Source organism: Oncorhynchus keta, chromosome 2, assembly GCF_023373465.1.
Source record: "Oncorhynchus keta strain PuntledgeMale-10-30-2019 chromosome 2, Oket_V2, whole genome shotgun sequence".
Lineage (NCBI taxonomy): Eukaryota > Metazoa > Chordata > Actinopteri > Salmoniformes > Salmonidae > Oncorhynchus > Oncorhynchus keta.
In genome coordinates, this window is record NC_068422.1 from 28075791 (window position 1) to 28099152 (window position 23362).

General features: G+C 40.9%; 1 protein-coding gene across 1 annotated transcript in view; it reads left to right on the plus strand.

Annotated features, from left to right (window-relative positions):
* The first annotated feature begins 8494 nt into the window (after positions 1–8494).
* anxa11a (annexin A11a) overlaps positions 8495–23362 on the plus strand; it is a 30205-nt gene continuing 15337 nt past the window's right edge. The window contains exon 1 of the mRNA XM_035748540.2: positions 8495–8673. The gene's annotated coding sequence lies outside the window, so the exon portion shown is untranslated. The remainder of the gene's footprint in view (positions 8674–23362) is intronic.

A 23362-nucleotide genomic window follows, 5' to 3' on the forward strand; every position in this document is an offset into this window, starting at 1 on the left:
TGTCTTGTTCCAGACACCAAAACATCCACTCTACTTCATCACTCCCCTCAACTATCTCACCCTCAGTCTATCCCAATATTCCTCTTCGCTGATCCTCCTGAGTCTGCTTCCATGGAAGGCTTTTGTCTCCTGCCATTATCTCCTCCCAAGTCTAGGATCTCTTCTCCTCCTGTCCACGCTGCTTGGAACGTTTTTTTTGGTGGGATCTTCTGTCACGATCGTTATAAGGAGTAGACCAAGATGCAGCATGGTATGTTTCCAACCTTTATTTTGGAATAGAAAACATTAAAGAACAAAACAACAAAACGAACAAACGAAACATGAAGCTACTATAATGCTCACAGGCAACTATACATAGACAAGATCCCACAAAGCACAATGGGAAAATGGCTACCTAAATATGATCCCAACAATAAACAGCTGCCTCTGATTGGAAACCATACTAGGCCAGCATAGAACTATAATTCATTTTGATAACCCACCCTTAAATCACACCCCGACCTAACCAACATAGAGAATAAAAGCTCTCTATGGTCAGGGCGTGACAAATACCTACACACAAACAGTAGATAGCCTACGCACATACATACACACGAACAGTAGGTGAGATGTATCCTTTCCCATAGTTCTCACCACTGTTTATCACTACAAAGCCGGCAGTTCCATTCCCCCGAGATTAGAGGAACCTTGAAAGGGACTCCCTGTCCTATTGTAAGTTTCTCAGAGTTGTAGCCAGGTCAGGTTATACAGTTTAATTGTTCTCAGTATCTTCTTAGTCACACACACACACACTTCTCTCCCTCACATGTCTCTACCGAACATTATTGGACTTACGTTTACGTTAATTATTCATTATACATGCTATGTAAGCTAATAATTACTAATAGTTATGATTCAGGGTGGAATTATTTAATCATTACCTTAAACCTATAAATTCCCTTATCAATGACCCTCCCCAATTTTCCTCCGGGTAATAATTGTGTACATTTCGACCGTTCCCTTAGCTATAAAACTGCACATTTCCCTCTCTGCCCAATGGCAAATGTGTAGAATTACATGAATTTAGCAATTGAACTGATCAAAACCATCTGATGTGGTCCCCTATAGGTATATTTTCAGAATTTTATTTTATGTATAGCTCAGTGGATAATGTACAGTCACAACCAAAATGATTGACACCCTTGATAAAGATAAACAAAAAAGACAGTATAAATTAAAACAAATACTGACCAAATTGTATGCTGCCCAAAAATGTAAAATTACATCATTTGAAAGAAATGTTTTAATTTAACAAATAATAAAAACAATTATCAACAAGCTAGGAGTCAAAATTATTGGCACCACTGTTTTCGATACTTGAGCAGCCTCCCTTTGCGAGGATAACGGCACTGAGTCTTTCTCTAAAATGTTTTATGAGATTAGGTAACACATTGGGAAGGATCTTTGACAATTTCTCCATACAGAATCTTTTTAGATTCTTGAAATCTTTTGTCTGCGCTTGTGGACTGCCCTCTTCAATTCAACCCACAGGTTTTCAATGGGGTTCAAGTACAAAGACTGAGCTGGCCATTGCAAAAAAAATATTTAGTCGTCAATTAACCATTTCTTTGTGGGTTTTGATTGTATTGCAGGAAGATCCACTTGCGGACAATTTTCGGCCTACTTGCAGAGGCAAAAATGTAAAAAAATATCCTGCTGTGTTAATTTTGGCAGCTTTTTTTTGTTTTAGTTTTAGTCATAAAATATATTTTTTAGTAATTGAATATTTTGTTAGTTTTAGTTGTCAGTTGACTAACTAACAAAATATTCAATTTTAGTCAATTGTTATTCACAGACATTTTAGTCACAGTTAATTTTGATCCTATTAGATAGTGAATATTTACTCTACCTTTAACTTCCATCACGTGCACATTCATCCAACTTGGCCTACTATCCCTAAGCTGGCAACATTGATATTGTGGCAGATTGTAACCAATGCTACCATAATTAACCATATAGACTTTAAAGCAAGGGGGGAAATTTTGTGGGTATCCAATTGGCAGTTACAGTCTTGTCCCATCGCTGCAACTGTACAGACTCAGTAGAGGTGAAGGTCGAGAGCTGTGCGTCCGAAACATGACCCAACCACTGCTTCTTGACACAATAACCTCTAAACCCGGAAGCCAGCCGAACCAATGTGTCGGAGGAAACACTGTACAACTGCGACCGTGTCAGCATGCATGCGCCCGGCCCGCCACAGGAGTCACTAGAGCACGATGGGACAAGGAAATCTCGGCCTACCAAACCCTCTCCTAACCCGAACGACGCTGGGCCAATTGTGCACCGACTCATGGGTCTCCCAGTTACAGCCAACTGTGACACAGCCTGGGATCGAACCCGGGCTTGTAGTGACGCCTTAGACCGCTGCGCCACTCGGGAGGTCCCTGCAAATTTATTTGAATTAACAATTGGTCCCCCAAAAAATGCGTCCCTCCGTTGAATTTCAAAATCCTGATGTGGCCCTCGAGCCAAAACGTTTGCCCACCCTTGCTTTAAAGCCTTGGCTACAGGTTAAACCATTTATAGCTCTGATTTTCTCCCCATAAACATCAAGTGGGGTAAGGGGTTTTCTTGAAAAGGTGAGAATTTCAGCTTACTGTACTTCTAATATTCAACAAATGGCATTAATTTTTTTCCCATAGGAGAAAAGCAACCACAACTCGCATTTGTGGACTGCACCGCACGAGCAGCAGCACAGATTAATAAATAACCATGCACATGGAAAAATAGACCTTCTGATGTGATCAAAGCAAATATAGCCTACATGAAAGTAAGTGAGAGAGTAAACATTGTAGTTGAGGTTAGTTAGTGAAGTGAAGTGCCCTGGCTTCGCATCAGTTCAAAAGATTGAAGGGTGACTGAAGTGACCGCCCTGAAAGATGTCAATTCTGCCAATGAGAGGATTGCATGAAATATTCTGCATGCATGAACAAAACAGATGAAAAGGAGGTTCATGCCAAATTTAATGTCTAATAGTCTCACATTTTCGTTGATTAAAATGAAAAGTAATTTGTAATAGGCATCTCGTCTTGTTATCAGATTTTTAAAAAAAATCATAGTCATAAAAATATTTTCCGGCATAGTTATTGTTGTTAACATTGATATCCTGGTACTGGGAAAAAATATTGACGTAGTTGACAAGGGCCCCAAGACTCGTGGAAGCAAAATAGCCCCATACTGGTGTGCATGGCCAAAGAGCTTTATTTTCATGTCATCCAACTAATGTAAACGCCTGGACATTGCTGAACGGCATTGGCACTTGAAATGGAACCAACGCTGTGGTCAGATGACACAAAAATAGAGCTCTTTGGCCACGCACACCAGTGGGTTTGGCGTCGAAAGAAGGATGCATATACAGAAAATGACCCCATACCTACTGTAAAATATGGTGGTGGATTTTGGATGTTAAAGGGCCTATTTTGCTTCCACTGGTCCTGGAGCAGTTATTAAGGTCAATGGCATCATTAACAGTACCAGCACATTTTTGCCAAAAACCTGATTGCCTCTTCCAGGAGGTTGAAACTTGGCCGCAATGGGATCTTACAGCAAGACAATAACCCCAAGCACACATCAAAATCCACAAGTAAATGTTTAATTGACCACAAAATCAACATTTCACAACGCCATCTGTCTCTGGACTTGAGCCCCATTAAAAACCTGTGGTTTGAATCAAATAGGGCAGTCCTTAACCACAGACATAGGATATCATCTGGAAAGATCCTGTATGGTGTCTTAGATCCCTCCCAATGTGTTAGCCAATTTTTTTACCTTAATTTAACTAGGCAAGTCAGTTAAGGACAAATTCTTATTTTCAATGACAGCCTAGTGGGTTAACTGCCTGTTCAGGGGCAGAACGACAGATTTTTACCTCAGCTCTGGGATTTGAACTTGCAACCTTCCGGTTACTAGTCTAACACTCTAACCACTAGGCTACTCTGCCGCCCCCAACTTAAAACATTTTAGAAAAAGGCTTTAGAATACAGTCTTTTTTGCTCATCTTTATCAAGGCTATCAAAATTGTTAACCTGAAGCCTTGTGGTCCAGCAGCTTCCTAAGCTAACTGCATTTGCACACAAAAACAGAAGCAGGAAGAGAGTAACAGGTTGCTGTGCATACAGTATCTCTGGTCTTTATTGAGGCAGAGAGAGTTTCTATCTTGACTTTGTCAAAACATCTCAAAACCAGGGTTGTGGTCTGAACACAGCGGGTAAAGTTTCTCCTAGGTACAGAAAGATCTAGGATCAGATTCCCCTTCCCAATCCTAACCGTAACCATTTGTGGGGGAAATTACCCAGGATCAGCATCTTGGGGCAACTTCACCCTACACTGATCTGAACCATTGACAAATAACCTTTTTTTTTAAACCTATGTAATACTTTTGTAATAAACACAAAGCTTTCTTTTCATAATAAATAATAAATAAAAGCTGACCTGGCCTATTCTAAATAACCAGCTGAGAATAACCTGAATAATCAGCATAATAACCTACACTTACACATTTACTGAACAAATTCTTCATTGTGTTTTGTTTGTCATTTTTTAAATGTATTTTCTATTAACAAATATCAACAAACAAAAGAGAAATAGTCACATGCAAACAAGCATACATACAAACTATTTACCTTTCAAGGAATCCTAAACAAACAAATCATATTCATTGATAATACAACAAGTTTTAATTGCGTTTTTGTTTTCCATTTTAGTTCAAGTAGTGCCATATTGCTTAAATTAATTTATAAAGTGAAGAAAGTTAGGTTTTGAATTAGACCATTTGCATTTGTGAATATGAAATTTACCTAGTATTATTAGCAGTTGAATTAAATATACTACATCTTTATCTATGTCAGAATTTCTTAAATAAATCATATCAAAACCATTAAATAGTACAACCGGTCCTATTATTTTTGTAACAAAATTCTGTTTGATAAATTGTTGGTCATCATTAAAGGTAGACTCAGCGATATGACTGACGTAGGGGCTCAAAAGAAACAGCATAGTGGGTCAATTTCCAAAACAACTAAGAGCGTTGAAGCACGAGTCTAAATTCTCTCATTGTTTTGGACCCGTACCTACCACGCTCTATGCGAACCCATGCACATGTGCAGATACTGTGTGTGACAGTGTGGGAGGGAAGTCTTGCATCTCGCTTATCATTGCGGTGCTGCTCATGGCAACATCATTTTGCTGAGTCTACCTTTAAATTGTCCTGTAGGCTACACTGTAGTCTATAGTAGAGCTTCAATTCCACTGTGAATGAAATAGATCTATTCCAGAGTAGCTTAAACAAAATAATTCACAATGCTATTGTTACAATTTCCCTGCCAGTGACTGTTATAATCACCTCACAACCCTGAGCTGCACACTCCACTCCAATCTCCCACAACCAGAGCTTGCGTTTCTTAGGGTACCATAAATCTGCCTCTCAAACTCTCCCTGACCTGTGTCCTGATAGGTTGCTAGGGATGTTACTCGGGCAGGTCATCTGCTTCTCCGAGTTTCTGTATCCCATGAAGCCTTGCGCGAATTCTGTGCATTATTTCCGGCTCTAAGTAAACAAATGTTTTCTTCATTCATTCATGAAGAGCTTGCCAAACAAATAATGATGTGGGAACACAACCTAACGGATATCAAGAAGGGTAATATTAGCCTACCTTTACCCTCCGTAATTGATGGTTGGTTGGGAAGGTGTCGTGAAGAAGTGACCTCGTATCACGTACGGTAGCATATTTACTTACTTTGTTGAATCCGTAGCTTGCGATGGTAAGGCGATGAGCAACTTAAACAGTTTGGAGGCGTACTAATATCTACACAGTAACAAAGTCGGACGGGTGTTATTGAAGGATGCTGGAGACGACCGTGTCTACCTAAAAGCAGACATAGAGCCGAGTCAAAGCCTGTGCGCATCTCATCACAAGGCGTGGGTACTCGCATCAATGACAGGTGTCGTACAGAGAGTGGGTTGCTCATGTATTGCAGGGCCAGGGCGCTCTTGTAGTCATGCTGCAGCAATTCTGTGGAAGGTCAGGAAAGTAACGACAAAAAATGACATGAAAGTGCAGAACAACGGGTACTCAGAGAGGTTTGGGTCAAATGGTCTTCTTCAACTAAGTTGCAGATGTAGACAACAGCAGCAAAGCAGGCCCACACCAACATGATTCAGCCTACACGAACACACTGTCACACTGAGCACAGCACAACACTAACCTGAAGGAAGTGCACAATGTTTTATGAGGCCTACATCAAAGTATCCCCCGTACAAGCAGCTACATTGATGGAGGAAACCAAGATCCAAAGTGCTTCACAGCTATGGCATGATGCTTGGAAGCTGCGTCTAACAGCCAGCACAGCAAAACGAGAACCCCAAACTAAACACCACAGATCCCAAAAAATTTGAATATGAGCATTTGTACCCAACCTTTACTGGCAATACAGCAACAAAGCATGGCAAGGAAAATTAGGTCATGTCATCACACTCCTGGAGAGCAGAGGGCATGTTGTGGAGAACAGAGGCCTGGTGGTGCACCCTAACCATCCTTGGTTGGTAGCCAGCCCAGATAGGATCCTTGATGCAACACAGCTCCTTGAGATCAAGTGCCCCTTTAAGAGTTCCACATCTCTTACAGAATTTCTGAGTCAACCAAATGGTGACATCAAAAGCTTGGATGATGGATAGTACCTAATTTGTCCCAATGGAAAAAATGGATACTACCTTCAGGTGGGTAAAAATGTTTAAGAAAATAGATGATTAGCTGTATTATTACAACTATTGAACATTGTATTGTAAAGTCATACTAATCAGAATTGTGTGGCAATGTGCTTTCTTATTCCTTCTTTCAGACACAAGTGACCATGAAGTGCCTGGGCCTACAGAGCTGCAAGATGGCTGTCTGAACACCAAGCAAGCACATAGAAGTGGACATTCCATTTGATAGACTACACAGTTGCACATGTGCAACAGCTGCATAAGTTCTACTTTTTACAGATGCTACCTAGGTTGGCTGATGATTTGGCTGAAAAGAAGATACATCTCTGCCCAAAGTACCTGGTCTCTTTAAGTAAATGGAGGTGAGCAGTAGATTGAATATGCTGGGCATACACAATTGAATTAGTTTGAGTGTGGACTTACTTCAAGAAGTACTGTTTTAATAAATATATATTAAATAATACTTAAGATACTAATATTAGATAATACATTTATTAAGAGATATACCTACACAAACACAGTGTAATGATAAAACACAGTGTAATGATAAATTATCCTGAAAAACCTGTGGCATAGTAGCCTTTGTCTCACAAGGCAGCCATGGAATGAGATCCTTTGTGTGCTCAGCAATGACATCTATCCAGAATTTCGATGTTTTACAGAACTGACCGGGTGACCTTTTGAAGAGTCTTGCTAAATCAGCTACAACAAAGTTCTGTTTAAGTTTCATTAGTGTCAATAGAATTTGGTCTACAACTGGCATCGTTGATGATGTGGGGGCAAAAACCTTTAAGCAAGACACAAGTGTTGAATTCTAGTAGTAGAATCCTTGTGTTTAGCAGACAGTCTGCATCCTCTTTCAATGTAACATCTGCAACAGTGACCTCTCGGGCTGGTGCAGTCGTCATGCCACATGTAATGATAGGTCCTTTGGAGTAGGTGTGGTCCACCATTGCTGGGTCTGACTGCTGTGTTTGGGCATCATGGAAGGTCTTTGAAATAGGACCTGGCTCCTCAGAAACCTCCACCACACCAGACTCACCTGCAGGTGATTAGTTGAAAATGAATATGAATATAGATGATTAGTTCATGAGATTATTTGTTAAGGATCTGGAAAAGCAAATACACCCATTTGAGATACTTTTAGAAACATTTTAAACTCCCTGTGCCTTAAAGTGTTTATCAGACTGTTCTCTACTGCAAATAAGCACTCTAAACCCAGTGGGATACATAGACTAGGTTTAATATTTTCTAAATAAATATTATATCTATTAGCTAGAACAGAGAATTAAATTAACACTTGCCAAATACAGGGTAAATGTTGGATGTGGCAGGCAAACATTTCAGGTCACTTGCCACCATGGCAGATAAAATAACCTATTAATATTATTATACTTTAAGAATAATCATGGATTAAGGTTACACAATATGTACCATATTTGTAATGTCAAATAGCCTACCACTGACTCAGAGTTTACAATTATAAAGCGTTTAACATAGATTTCATAACTGGCAGATTTTTTAAAAAGAGTCTGGGAGAAATTAAAGAGATTAATTTCAGACCCTGACAAGAAGCTATCGTCAAAATATCTAGCATAATCTGAAGACAAACACGCGAGATCAAAACTACTCGACATGTCTGTCAACCATCCTGCTGAGGCGGTGTCTCTTCTCTGGTGGCCTCTCATTGCAACATATGCATGTGACTGAGCAAATGTGTCATCATTTGTCATTTTTCCCTATCTCGATGATTCACCTAACACGTCACTGTCATACGTTTGTACATTCAATAGTGCACCACTGTGAAGTAATTAGTGAGAGACTGAGTTGGAAAGTATGAGGAGTCCCACCCACCTTCGTTATATACATACAGAGGCTGAGCTTGAAAAATAGACCAGCGCGGGCAGGGAGAGACGTCTAGCAAACCAAAAGTAAGTGACAAACTAAATGCATTTTTGCGTAAATCGAAGCTTAACTAGCTATAATATATCAATCGTTCCCAGTCGCGATAGTGCATATACATTTTTCGGGTTTTTGACACATTGCTTGGATACATTAATTTCTCTACTAGCGAGCCTTCTTTCGCGAAGGCAATACACAATATAACAAAATGTCTCATTGCAATGAGAACATGATCAAGTAGGCTAGGCCTATGGTTCGTTATAGAACTACTTGAAATTTATGTTTGAGTAATTTGTCTGACAACGACAGGCGGCTTCGGTAAATTTGCTTTTCTTCCTATTAGCTTCACGATGCGGAAGCTTGACAATGTAGCAAAAGTACAACTTAAAGTGTAAAATGTAAAGTTTCCCTGGCTACCTTCCGCCTAAAAAGTCGCCCAAAAGTTTAGTGGTGTAATTTTTGCATGGTTTCGATATTTTGCTTTCGTCCCTCTCCTCACCCCAACCAGGGTCCCTCTGCACACGTAGACAACAGTTACCCTTGAAGCATCGTTACTCATTGCCCAGGTAGTGGCGAGGAGAATAACGGGAACTATAATGGTACATTGATGCTGTTGACCCGGATCACTGGTTGTTGCGGCCAAGGGAGGGGGTCAAAAAGGGGGCGAATGTAACCGGTGTGAAATGGCTAGCTAGTTAGCGGGGTGCTTTTTAAAAATGTATTTTTTGTTTTTATTTCACCTTTATTTAACCAGGTAGGCTAGTTGAGGACAAGTTCTAATTTGCAACTGCGACATGACACAGACAACAACACAGAGTTACACATGGAGTAAACCATAAACAAGCCAATAATACAATAAACAAATCAATGACACAGTAGAAAAAATAAAGTCTATATACAGAGTGTGCAAAATGCATGAGGAGGTAGGCAATAAATAGGCCATAGGAGCGAATAGTTACAATGTAGCAGATTATGTGCAAGTAGAGATACTGGTGTGCAAAAGAGCAGAAAAGTAAATAAAATAATAACAGTATGGGGATGAGGTAGATTGGGTGGGCTATTTACAGATTAACTATGTACAGCTGCAGCGATCGGTTAGCTGCTCAGATAATTGATGTTTAAAGTTGGTGAGGGAAATAAGTCTCCAACTTCAGCAATTTTTTGTTTCGCTTTTTGCAATTCGTTCCAGTCACTGGCAGCAGAGAACTGGAAGGAAAGGCGCCCAAATGAGGTGTTGGCTTTGGGGATGATCAGTGAGATATTACATTTTACATTTAAGTCATTTAGCAGACGCTCTTATCCAGAGCGACTTACAAATTGGATATATCTGCTGGAACGTGTGCTACTGGTGGGTGTTATCGTGACGAGTGAAATGAGATAAGGCAGAGCTTTACCTAGCATAGACTTATAGATGACCTGGAGCCAGTGGGTCTGGCGACGAATATGTAGCGAGGGCCAGCCGACTAGAGCATACAGGTTGCAGTGGTGGGTGGTATAATGTGATTTGGTAACAAAACGGATGGCACTGTGATAGACTGCATCCAGTTTGTTGAGTAGAGTGTTGGAAGCTATTTTGTAGATGACATCGCAGAAGTCGAGGATCGGTAGGATAGTCAGTTTTACTAGGGTAAGTTTTGCGGCGTGAGTGAAGGAGGCTTTGTTGCCAAATAGAAAGCCGTTTCTAGATTTGATTTTTGATTGGAGATGTTTAATATGAGTCTGGAAGGAGAGTTTACAGTCTAGCCAGACACCTAGGTATTTATGGTTGTCCACATATTCTAGGTCGGAACCGTCCAGGGTGGTGATGTTAGTCGGGTGGGCGGGCAGCGAACTGTTGAAAAGCATGCATTTGGTTTCACTAGCGTTTAACCTCTAGTGACACCCCATCCTGTGAACGGGACCGTTGTCATCATCTGACACTAATTAGCATAACGCAACGGACATAAATCTTCCTAAGAAATCTTCTTATTCATGAAAATCACAAGTGAAATATATTGGAACACAGCTTACTTAGCCTTTTGTTAATCACCCTGTCATCTCAGATTTTCAAAATATGCTTTACAGCCAAAGCTGTAAAGTTTATCGATAGCCTAGCATAGCATTATGCCTTGCTAGCAGCAGGCAACCTTGTCACGAAAATCAGAAAAGCAATCAAATTAAATCGTTTACCTTTGATGAACTTAGGATGTTTTCACTCACGAGACTCCCAGGTAGATAGCCAAAGTTCATTTTTTTTCCCAAAATATTATTTTTGTAAGCGAAATAGCTCCGTTTTTTCTTCACGTTTGGCTGAGAAAAATCGTCAGGACATTGCGGTCACGACAACGCCAAAAAATATTCCAAATTAGCTCCATAATATCGACAGAAACATGGCAAACGTTGTTTATAATCAATCCTCAATGTGTTTTTCAAATATCTATTCGATAATATATCAAACAGGACAATTGGTTTCTCAGTAGAAGCGATTGGAATAATGGCTACCTCTGTATTTTACGCGAGAATTTCTCTGGGAGCATCAGGTGACCACTTGCGCATTGAAGCCACCTACGGGTATTCTTCAACATAAATGTGTAAAACTACGTCATAATGCTGTAGACACCTTGGGGAATACGTATAAAGCGTAATCTGGTTGATAGGGCATTCACAGCTCAATAGGGACGCATCGGAACGCAGGGCTTTTAAAAGATGAGTCACTTCCGGATCGAATTTTTCTCAGGCTTTCGCCTGCAATATCAGTTCTGTTATACTCACAGACAATATTTTTACAGTTTTGGAAACTTTAGCATGTTTTCTATCCTAAGTTGTCAATCATATGCATATTCTAGCATCTTGACCTGACAAAATATCCCGTTTAATTTGGGAACGTTATTTTTCCAAAAATGAAAATACTGCCCCCTAGTACCAAGAGCAGTTGGAGGCCACGGAAGGAGTGTTGTATGGCATTGAAGCTCGTTTGGAGGTTTGTTAACACAGTGTCCAAAGAAGGGCCAGAGTCTGCCGATAAGAATACGGTGATTGACAGAGTCGAAAGCCTTGGCCAGGTCGATGAAGATGGCTGCACAGTACTGTCTTTTATCGATGGCGGTTATGATATCATTTAGTACCTTGAGCGTGGCTGAGGTGCACCCTTGACCGGCTCAGAAGTCAGAACCAACCAGAGTAGTGATGCTGGGCAGGTGTGGGCAGCGATCGGTTGAAGAGCATGCATTTAGATTTATTTGCATTTAAGAGCAGTTGGAGGCCACGGAATGAGAGTTGTATGGCATTGAAGCTCGTTTGGAGGTTTGTTAACACTTAAAAAAAAATCACATTTATTTAACCAGGTAGGCTAGTTGAGAACAAGTTCTCATTTGCAACTGCAACCTGGCCAAGATAAAGCATAGCAGTGTGAACAGACAACACAGAGTTACACATGGAGTAAACAATTAACAAGTCAATAAAACAGTAGAAAAAAAGGGGAGTCTATATACATTGTGTGCAAAAGGCATGAGGAGGTAGGCGAATAATTACAATTTTGCAGATTAACACTGGAGTGATAAATGATCAGATGGTCATGTACAGGTAGAGATATTGGTGTGCAAAAGAGCAGAAAAGTAAATAAATAAAAACAGTGTCCAAAGAAGGGCCAGAGGTATGCAAAATGGTGTCGTCTGCGTAGAGGTAGATCAAAGAATCACCAGCAGCAAGAGCGACATCATTGATGTATACAGAGAAGAGAGTCGGCCTGAGGATTGAACCCTGTGGCACCCCCATAGAGACTGCCAGAGGTCCGGACAACAGGCCCTCCGATTTGACACACTGAACTCTATCAGAGAAGTAGTTGGTGAACCAGGCGAGGCAATCATTTAAGAAACCAAGGCTGTTGAGTCTGCCAATAAGAAATAATGTTGTGATTGACGGAGTCGAAAGCCTTAGCCAGGTCGATGAATACAGCTGCACAGTAATGTCTCATCGGTTATTTTCAAACTATCTATTTTTGTACCAGTTCAAGGCCTCAACTGTCAACAGTAACACCCATCATTTGTACTGTATTGAACTAGAGGTCGACCGATTATGATTTTTCAACGCAGATACCGAAACCGATTTATTGGAGGACCTAAAAAAGCCAATAGAGATTATTCTGCCAATTTATATATATATATTTGTAATAAAGGACAATTACAACAATACTGAATGAACACTTTTATTTTAATATAATACATAAATTAAATCAATTTAGTCTTAAATAAATAGTGAAGCATGTTCAATTTGGTTTAAATAATGCAAAAACACAGTGTTGGAGAAGAAAGTAAAAGTGCAATATGTGCCATGTAAAAAAGTTAACGTTTAGTTCCTTTCTCAGAACATGAAAGCTGGTGGTTCCTTTTAACATGAGTCTTCAATATTCCTAGTTAAGAAGTTTTAGGTTGTAGTTATTTTAGGAATTATTGGACTATTTATCTCTATACCATTTGTATTTCATATACCTTTGACTATTGGATGTTCTTATAGGTACTTTAGTATTGCCAGCCTAATCTCGGGAGTTGATAGGCTTGAAGTCATAAACAGCGCTGTGCATCCCAGCATTGCTAAGAGCTGCTGTTTGAATGTCACGCCCTGACCTTAGAGATCCTTTATTCTCTATTTCGGTTAGGTCGGGGTGTGACTAGGGTGGGCATTCTAGTTTCTTTATTTCTAGGTTGGCTGGGTATGGTTCCCAATCAGAGGCTATCATTGTCTCTGATTGGGGATCACATTTAGGCAGCCTTTTCCCACCTGTTTGTTGTGGGATCTTGTTTTTGCTTAGTTACCTGTGAGCACTGCATTTGCTGTACATTTCGTTTGCTGTTTACTGTTTTTGTGAGTTTCATCTGAATAAACATGTGGAACTCTACGTACACTGCGCCTTGGTCCGTTAATTCTACAAACGAACGTGACATTGAATGAATGTTTACGAACCTGCTGCCTACCACCGCTCAGTCAGACTGCTCTATCAAATATCAAATCATAAACTTAATTAGAGTAAACACACAGAAATACGAGCCTTTGTTCCTTAATATGGTCAAATCAGGAAACTATCATTTCGAAAACAAAAATGTTTATTCTTTCAGTGAAATACAGAACCGTTCCATATTTTATAGAACGTGTGGAAACCCTAGGTCTAACTATTACTGTTACATTGCACAACCTTCAATGTTATGTCATAATTATGTAAAATTATGGCAAATTAATTACGGTCTTTGTTAGGAATGAATGGCCTTTCTACAGTTCGCAACGAGCCAGGCAGCCCAAACTCCTGCATATACCCTGACTCTGCTTGCACTGAACGCAAGAGAAGTGACACAATTTCCCTTGTTAATATTGCCTGCTAACATTATTTTATTTTAATTACATATGCGGGTTTAAAAAAAAGATCCTTGTGAATTGATTTCAAGAAAGGTATTGATGGTTAGGTACTTTATTGCAACGATTGTGCTTTTTTTGTGAATGCGCTTTTGTTAAATCATTAACTTGAAGTAGGCTGTGATTTGATGATAAATTAACAGGCAACGCTTTGATTATATGCAACGCAGAACAAGCTAGTTAACCTAGTAATATCATCAACCATGTGTAGTTAACTAGTGATTATGTTTATATCGATCATTTTTTTTATAAGATAAGTTTAATGCTAGCTAGAAACTTACCATGGCTCCTTGCAGTCACATGGTCCTTTTGATGCTGCACCTGCATAACAGATGGTCAACCTGCCACGCAGTCTCCTCTGTGATTGCAATGTAATCGGCATCCAAAAAGGCAGATTTCCGATTGTTATGAAAACTTGAAATTGGCCCTAATTAATCGGCCATGCCGATTAATCGGTCAACCTCTATATTGAACATGAGGAATATGCCCACACACTTAAGCACAAGACCTACTCCCATTCGCCCAGCAAACATTTTTGTGCTTTACAGGGCCTTACACATATGGATCCCATATGGCTACTTATATTTATACACAGATCTGTGTACATGTGTAACGTTACTTACATTTGTTCAATAGAAAGGTGCCACATTTCATTCTAATGTATCAGAGCGATTGTGTTCCAGGTGGTAGCCTGTTTCTTAATTTAGGCTGTATTTGCCATTGATTTGTGGTTTGATTATTATACAGGATGTTAATAGCTTATGGGCTTTGGTGAGTATGCTGAACTTGTGTTCTGGTCAAATGCTTTGGTTTCTTATGTTGATGTCTTTGTGTCACAATTTCACTCCTGTATTACACTGTTGCTTGTTTACTTGAAATCTATAGGCCTCAGGCCACTGATAAGGGAAAGAGAAATACATTTGTGTTGAAATTAGTATTAGTTGTAGATAGGTTAGATAAATGAGAAGCATGGTTGATTGCTTTAGCCTCTGGTGTTTGGACTTTGGCTTTCTCGCTTAGTTTCATTTTAGGCTGTTGTCTTAGACTTGTGTCCGTACGGTACACTCCTAGAAAAAATGGTTCTGTGATTGTCCACATAGGAGAACCATTTTTGTTCCTGGTAGAACCCTTTTTGGGTCTAAGTTGAACTCTTTTGGGTTTCATGTAGAACCCTCTGTGGAAACAGTTCTACATGGAACCCAAAAGGGGTTAATTAAAACGTTCTCCTATGGGAACAGCCAAAGTACCCTTTTTGTTATAGATCAAACTTTTTTTCAAAGAAGTAGATTAAATGGGTGACGGTGTAATAACAGTTATGTAGTCCTTAAATCCATAAATATTATACTATAAAATTAGTTTGACACCCTTGCTGAACTTTGTACTGAATGTGCTTTTTATGTTGGCACACCTTGGGTCTAGTCAGTGACATGAAATAGAATGAATAGAGCTGACATGATTCCCTATTCTATCTGACACACATAAATGTATGATGTAGAACAGATATGACAATCTGAACGTTCTATAACTTTAAATCAAATCAAACGTATTTATATAGCCCTTCGTACATCAGCTGATATCTCAAGTGCTGTACAGAAACCCAGCCTAAAACCCCAAACAGCAAGCAATGCAGGTGTAGAAGCACGATGGCTAAGAAAAACTCCATAGAAAGTCCAGAACCTAGGAAGAAATCTAGAGAGGACCCAGGCTATGAGGGGTGGCCAGTCCTCTTCTGGCTGTGCCGGTTGGAGATTATAACAGAACATGGCCAAGATGTTCAAATGTTCATAGATGACCAGCAGAGTCAAATAATAATAATCACAGTGGTTGTCGAGGGTGCAACAGGTCAGCACCTCAGGAGTAAATGTCAGTTGACTGACTTTACATCCTCCGGAGCAGGCCCTTGACCTAGAACTGTGTTCCTATTCAAATACAAAAAAACAGTCTGTCATTCTTTTTAGTGCCACTGAAATGCAAATGATGTGAAGGAATACTTCCATGGAACCATACAGTGGCAAGAAAATGTATGTGAACCCTTTAGAATTACCTGGACATACCTGGTCATACAATTTGATCTAATCTTCATCTAACAATAGACAAACACAGTCTGCTTAAACTAATAACACACAAACATTCATATGTTTTCATGTCTTTATTGAACACACCGTGTAAACAATCACATTGCAGAGTGGAACAAGTATGTGAACCCTTGGTTTTAATGATTGACCCTACTTTGTCAGCAATAACCTCAAGCAAACATTTTTTTGTAGTTGCAGATCTGCACAACAGTCAGGAGGAATTTTGGACCATCCACAAAACTGTTTCAGTTCAGCAATATTCTTGTGGTGTCTGTTGTGAACCACTATCTTGAGATCATGCCACAGCATCTCAATCGGGTTGAGGTCAGGACTCTGATTGGGCCACTCCAGAAGGCGTAGTTTCTTCTGTTGAAGCCATTCTGTTGTTCATTTACTTCTGTGTTTTGGGTCATTGTCCTGTTGCATCACCCAACTTCTGTTGATCTTCAATTGGTGGACACATACGATAACATTCTCCTGCAAAATGTCTTGATAAACTTGGGAATTCATTTTTCTGTTGATGATAGCAAGCTGTCCAGACCCTGAGGCAGCAAAGCAGCCCCAAACCATGATGCCCCTTTCACCATACTTTACAGTTGGGATGAAACTTTGATGTTGGTGTGCTGTGCCTTTTTTTCTCCACACATTGTGTTGTGTGTTCCTTCCAAACAACTCAACCTTAGTTTCATCTGTCCACAGAATATTTTGCCAGTAGCGCTGTGGAACATCTAGATGTTATTTTGCGAACTTCAGAAGTGCAGCAATGTTTTTTTTTGACAGCAGTGGCTTCTTTCGTGTTTTACATATCATAGACTCGTCAACAGAGATGTTAGCATGTTCCAGGGATTCCTGTAAGTCTTTAGCTGACACTAGGATTCTTCTTAACTGTCCGTAGATTGCTTTGTATGTTTCTATTTTTTGTTTGGTCAGGGTGTGATGTGGGTGGGCATTCTATGTTTGTATGTCTAGGTTTTGTATTTCTATGTTTTGGCCGGGTATGGTTCTCAATCAGGGACAGCTGTCTTTCCTTGTCTCTGATTGAGAACCATACTTAAGTAGCCTGTTTTCCCACTGTTAGTTGTGGGTGGTTATTTTCTGTTTAGTGTTTGTTGCACCTTTCAGAACTGTTTCGGCTATTCGTTTTGTTATTTTGTATTCAGTGTTCAGTCAGAATAAATAATGTGAACACGTACCACGCTGCACCTTGGTCTTCACCTTCTTCTAATGAAAGTCGTTACAGAACCACCCACCTCCAAAGGACCAAGCAGCGTGGTAAGGAGGAGCAGCGCTATCTGGAGAAATGGAGATTGGAGGAGATACTGGAAGGTAAGCCACCTGGGCACAGGCTGGGGAGTAACGCCGTCCGCAGGAGGAACTGGAGGCAGCTAAGGCTGAGCGGCAACACTACGAGGAGTTAGCATGGCAGCGCAACAGGCACGAGAGGCAGCCCGAACATTTTTTGGGGGAGGCACACGGGAAGATTGGCAGAGTCAGGCGAGGGACCTGATCCAACTCCCCGTGCTTACCGTTAGCAGCGTGGCACTGGTCAGACACCGTGTTATGCGATGAAGAGCACGGTATCGTCAGTGCGCACTCATAGCCCAGAGGGCTATATGCCAGCCCTGCGCAAGTGCCATGCGAGAGTGAGCATCCAGCCAGGTCGGATTGTGCCAGCTCAGCGCGTTTGGCCTCCGGTGCGCTGTTTCGGTCCAGAGTATCCTGCGCCGGCTCTGCGTACTGTGTCTCCGGGGCGTTGGGAGGGTGCAGGTCGCCCTATGCCTGCGTTCCGCCCGTGCTGGGCGAATGTGGGCATTGAGCCTAAGGTAGAGGTGCGAGTGGTATGCACCAGATCTCCAGTGCTCCCCCACAGCCCGGTTCGACCTGTGCCTGCACTCTGGAGTGGCCGGGCTAAAGTGGTCATCCAGCCTGGAGGAGTGGTGCCAAGGCTGCGCTCCAGTGCTCCCCCACAGCCCGGTCCATCTGGTGCCTCCTCCACGCACCAGGCCTCATGTATGTCTCCCCAACCTGGTGGGCCTTGTGGCAGCCCCACGCACCAGGCTGTCTCTCCGTCTACTCCCTCCGGGCTCTCCCTCCAGTCCGGAGCTGCCAGAGCCGCCCGTCAGTCCGGAGCTGCCAGAGCCGCCCGTCAGTCCAGAGGCGCCACTCACTCCAAACTCGACCATCAGTCCAGTGGCGTCCTCAAGTCCAGGGTCGGCGGTGAGGATTCCCGCTCCAGAGGCATTACTAAAGTGGGCCAGGCCAGAAGTGGAGCGAGGTCCACATCCCTCACCAGAACTGCCACTGCAGAGTAATGCCCACCCAGACCCTCCCCTATAGTTTTAGGTTTTGCGGCCAGAGTCCGCACTGTCACGACCTGACCGTAGATTGCTTTGTATGTTTCTATTTTTTGTTTGGTCAGGGTGTGATGTGGGTGGGCATTCTATGTTTGTATGTCTAGATTTTATATTTCTATGTTTTGGCCGGGTATGGATCTCAATCAGGGACAGCTGTCTTTCGTTGTCTCTGATTGAGAACCATACTTAGGTAGCCTGTTTTCCCACTATTAGTTGTGGGTGGTTATTTTCTGTTTAGTGTTTGTTGCACCTGTCAGAACTGTTTCGGCTATTGTTTTTGTATTCAGTTCTCAGTCAGAATAAATCATATGAACATGTACCACGCTGCACCTTGGTCTTCACCTTCTTCTAATGAAAGTCGTTACATTAACCTCATTGAGCATTCTGTGCTGTGCTCTTGCAGTCTTCTTTGCAGGACGGCCACTCCTAGGGAGAGTAGCAACAGTGCTGAACTTTCTCCATTTATAGACCATTTGTCTTGCCGTGGACTGATGATCATCAAGGCTTTCAGAGATACTTTTGTAACCCTTTCCAGCTTTATGCAAGTCAACAATTCTTAATCTTGGGTCTTCTGACATATATTTAGTTTGTGGCATAATTCACATCAGGCAATGCTTCTTGTGAATAGCAAACTCACATTTTATGAGGGTTTTTTATAGGGCAGAGCAGCTCTAACCAAAATCTCCACTCTCGTCTCAATGACTGTACTCCAGGTTAGCTGACTCCTGGCTCCAATTATCTTTTGGAGAAGTCATTAGCCTTGGGGTTCATACTTTTTCCAACCTACACTGTGAATGTTTAAATTATGTATTCAATATAATTTGTGTGTTAGTTTACGCAGACTGTGTTTGTCAGTTGTTGTGACTTAAAATTAGATACGTTCTTCATCTATGACCAATTTATGCAGAAATCCAGATAATTCCAAAGGGTTCACATACTTTTTCTTGCCACTGTAGGTGTCTGAGCAATGCAGCAAACACCCCACTTTCAAAATAGGGTTGCAAACGTATGTTCTGGCATTCCACATTTTTAACCAGAAAATAATCTTGATTCATTGGGTAATTTGTCATTTTCAATTCTTTGCAATGTTTTGAGCTAGTCTGTATTAAAAGCGAGTGTTCACACTTGCACATTCTAAAGTGGGCTAGCACCAACCCAGGGTTAGCTGGCCCAGCTCCGGAGCAGGGTTAGCACCGATTTATAGCCTCTGAAACACTGTGCCAAAATGGGCAGTTTGAATCAGGTTCAAGAACAATGCCTAGAATGCCAAAGTCACTTAATTTACATAGCTATGCTTGTAATGCCTGTAGTGCGTCCTGCTATCTGTCAATCGCCAGAATGCTTACTGTCCAATCACAAAAGCTCCACGTCACTTAATTTACATAGCAATGCTTGTGACGCCTGTAATGCGTTATGCAAATTGTTATGCAATGTTGGCTGCAAATCTATACTATTTCATCCTTCCATCTGTGGACAAAAAAAAAAAACTTTAATTTGTGCAAAAACATTGGTTGCTATGCAGCAGTCTGGCTAACGTCTTCTCACTTATCCAACTAAAGTTACAAACTCTACAGCTGGAAAGGCAGTAAACGCTCAATTTTTGTCCATTTTCATAGGTTTTTACTTACATTTAATTTAATATATGATAATAGTGTTGCATGATTTCACCTGAATCAGAAAAGTTTCTCGTGCGGACACAGCATGCTCTGTGAAGTTACTGGGGCGAGATCGAATTTCAAAAGTGAAACATTGTTTCCGAGGTCAGACAGGCGGGGAGCAAGGTTTATACAGACCATCCCATCATCACTGTTGGAAATCAAATGCTAGGCTAGAAGCAATATGAAATCTAAGGCATAAACGCCAACGTTCTGTAAATTGCCTTGGAAATAATGGAGGAAGGATTTGACAGCACAGAGCCACTTGATGGACCAGAGACATTCATGTTCATCACTCACCACGTTAGGTTATCAATCGATGGTCTCTTCAAAAACAAATCAATATGTTTTTCTTCCTCGTTGGACCAGCGTTTACAATGTATATCATTTCAGCTTGTGTAGTTGTTGGTTTAGCTTTCTATAACGTTGTAGCAAGTAAGGTCTGCATGTATGTGTAGGCGCATATTGCGTCATGATTGCAAGGTGTCCCGATAACTTTTCCAACTGTCCCGTTATCTGGTTTTAATGTCCATTGTTGAATGCCCTTCTCGCCAATCAAAAACGGGTATTCAACAACGTTGTGGTATATTTAAAAAGTATAAAAGTGTCATTTTCCTCCACACGCGGTTTACAGGCATTTAACACCATATGGCATTTTTTTTGCCATCTATTTTCCAACTTCAATCGGTTAAATCACATTCATAAAATGTTTTTATGCAGTTACAAAGGTAATGGCCCTGGCTGAGCCCCATATGCGAGCTCAGCAGTGCACCATGGCCGAATCATGGTTACAAATCAATTTGTATTCCTGCTTATGCTTTGTAAACAACAGGTGTGGACTAACAGTGAAATGCTTACTTTCGGCCGTTCCCAACAATGCAGGGACGAAAGAAATAGAGAAATTATAGAAAAGTAAAACACGTAATAATACAAGTAATAATAGTTACACAATGAGTAGGCTAATGATAACTTGGCAATATACACTGAACAAATCAAAAGGCAACATGTAAAGTGTTGGTCCCATGTTTCATGAGCTGAAATAAAAGATCTCAGAAATGTCTCTCAAATTTTGTGCACAAATTTGTTTACATGTCTGTTATTGAGCATTTCTTCTTTGCCAAAAATAAGAAGTTCTACTGGCATCCGCCAAACCCAGATTCGTCTGTCGGACTGCCAGATGGTAAAGCGTGATTCATCACTCCAGAGAACGTGTTTCCACTGCTCCAGAGTCCAATGGCAGCGAGCTTTACACCCCTCCAGCTGACTCTTGACATTGTGCATGGTGATTTTAGGCTTGTGTGCGGCTGCTCGGCCATGGCAACCCATTTTATGAAGCTCCCGATGAACAGTTCTTGTGCTGATGTTGTTTCCAGAGTCTATTTGGAACTCTGTCGTGAGTGTTGCAACTGAGGACAGATGCTTCAGCACTCGACTGTCCCGTTCTGTGAGCTTGTGTGGCCTGGAGACGAAAGAAATGCACACCAGTTTAGGCGAGGTGCTGGCTAGCGGAGTAAAACACTTGAAAAAGAAAAGGAGAGCCGCACACTCTAGGAGCTCAGATGCAATCGATGTACAACCGACGCTTCAACAACCAAGCTTATGTGGCCTACCACTTTGCAGCTGAGCTGTTGTTGCACCTAGACGTTTCCACTTCATGATAACAGCACTTACAGTTGACTAGGGCAGCTCTAGCAGGGCACACATTTTACGAACTGTTGGAAAGGTGGAAAGTCACTGAGCTCTTCAGTAAGGCCATTTTACTGCCAATGTTTGTCTATGGAGATTGCATGGCTGTGTGCTCGATTTTTAAACACCTGTCAGCAACGGGTGTGACTGAAATAGCCGAATCCACTCATTTGAATGGGTATCCACATACCCTGTGTGTATATATAGTGTAATTTATTGTGGCAAAACCTACAAAAATGTTCTGTTCTCTTCATGAATATGGATTCCCACTGTTAAACAGTGTGGAATTGTAGGGAAAATGTATCTAAAAAAAATGTACCCCCCCCCCCCTTTACAATTATCTGTAAGGTCCCTCAGTCGAGCAGTGGATTTCAAACACAGATTTAACCACAAAGATGAGGGAGGGTTTTCAATGCCTCTCAAAGAAAGGCACCTATTGGTAGATGGGTAAAAACAAAAAAAGCATATCCCTTTGAGCATGAAGTTAATAATTACACTTTGGATGGTGTATCAATACAACCAGTCACTACAAAGATACAGGTGTCCATCCTAACTGAGTTGCTGGAGACAAAGGAATTTCAGGGATTTCACCAAGAGGCCAATTGTGACTTTAAAACAGTTGCAGAGTTCAATGGCTGTGATAGGAGAAAACTGAGGACGAATTAACAACATTGTAATTACTCAACAATACTAAACTAAATGACAGAGTGAAAAAAGGAAGCCTGTATAGAATAAAAATATACCAAAACACGTATCCTGTAATAAGGAAATAAAGTAAAACTGCAAAAAACGTAGCAAAGAAATGTACTTTTAAGTCCTGAATACAAAGCATTGTTTGTGGCAAATCCAACACAACGCATCACTGAGTAACACTCTTCTTATTTTCAAGCATGGTGGTGGCTGCATCATGTTATGGGGGATATGCTCGTCATCGGCAAGGACTAGGGTGTTTTTTTTAGAATAAAAAGAAACGGAATAGAACTAAGCACAGGCAAAATCCTTCAGAAAAACCTTTTTGTCTGCTTTCCAACAGATACTGGGAGAGGATTTCACTTTTCAGCAGGACAATAACCTAAATCACAAGGCCAAATATTCACTGGAGTTGCTTACCAAGACATCATTGAATGTTCCTGAGTGACCTAGTTACAGCTTTGACTTAAATAGGCTTGAACATCTATGGCAAGACTTGAAAATTACAGAGTTTGAAGAATTAAAAAAAAATATATATATGCAAATATTGTACAATCCAGGTGTGAAAATATCTTAGACTCGCAGCTGTAATCGCTGCCAAAGGTGATTCTGACTCAGGGGTGTGAATACTTATGTAAATGAGAGATTTCTGTATTTCATTTTCAATAAATGTGCAGAAATGTCAAAAGTGTTTTCACTTTGTCATTATAGGGTATTGTCTGTAGATGGGTGAGAAAAATATATATTTTGAATTCTGGCTGTTACATAACAAAATGTGGAATAAGGGGTATTAATGTGTCCCAAAAATATTATTTCTGTGTTTATTCTTTGTAAACTTCAGTAAAATACTAAATGTCATGTATGTAGTTGTTCCAT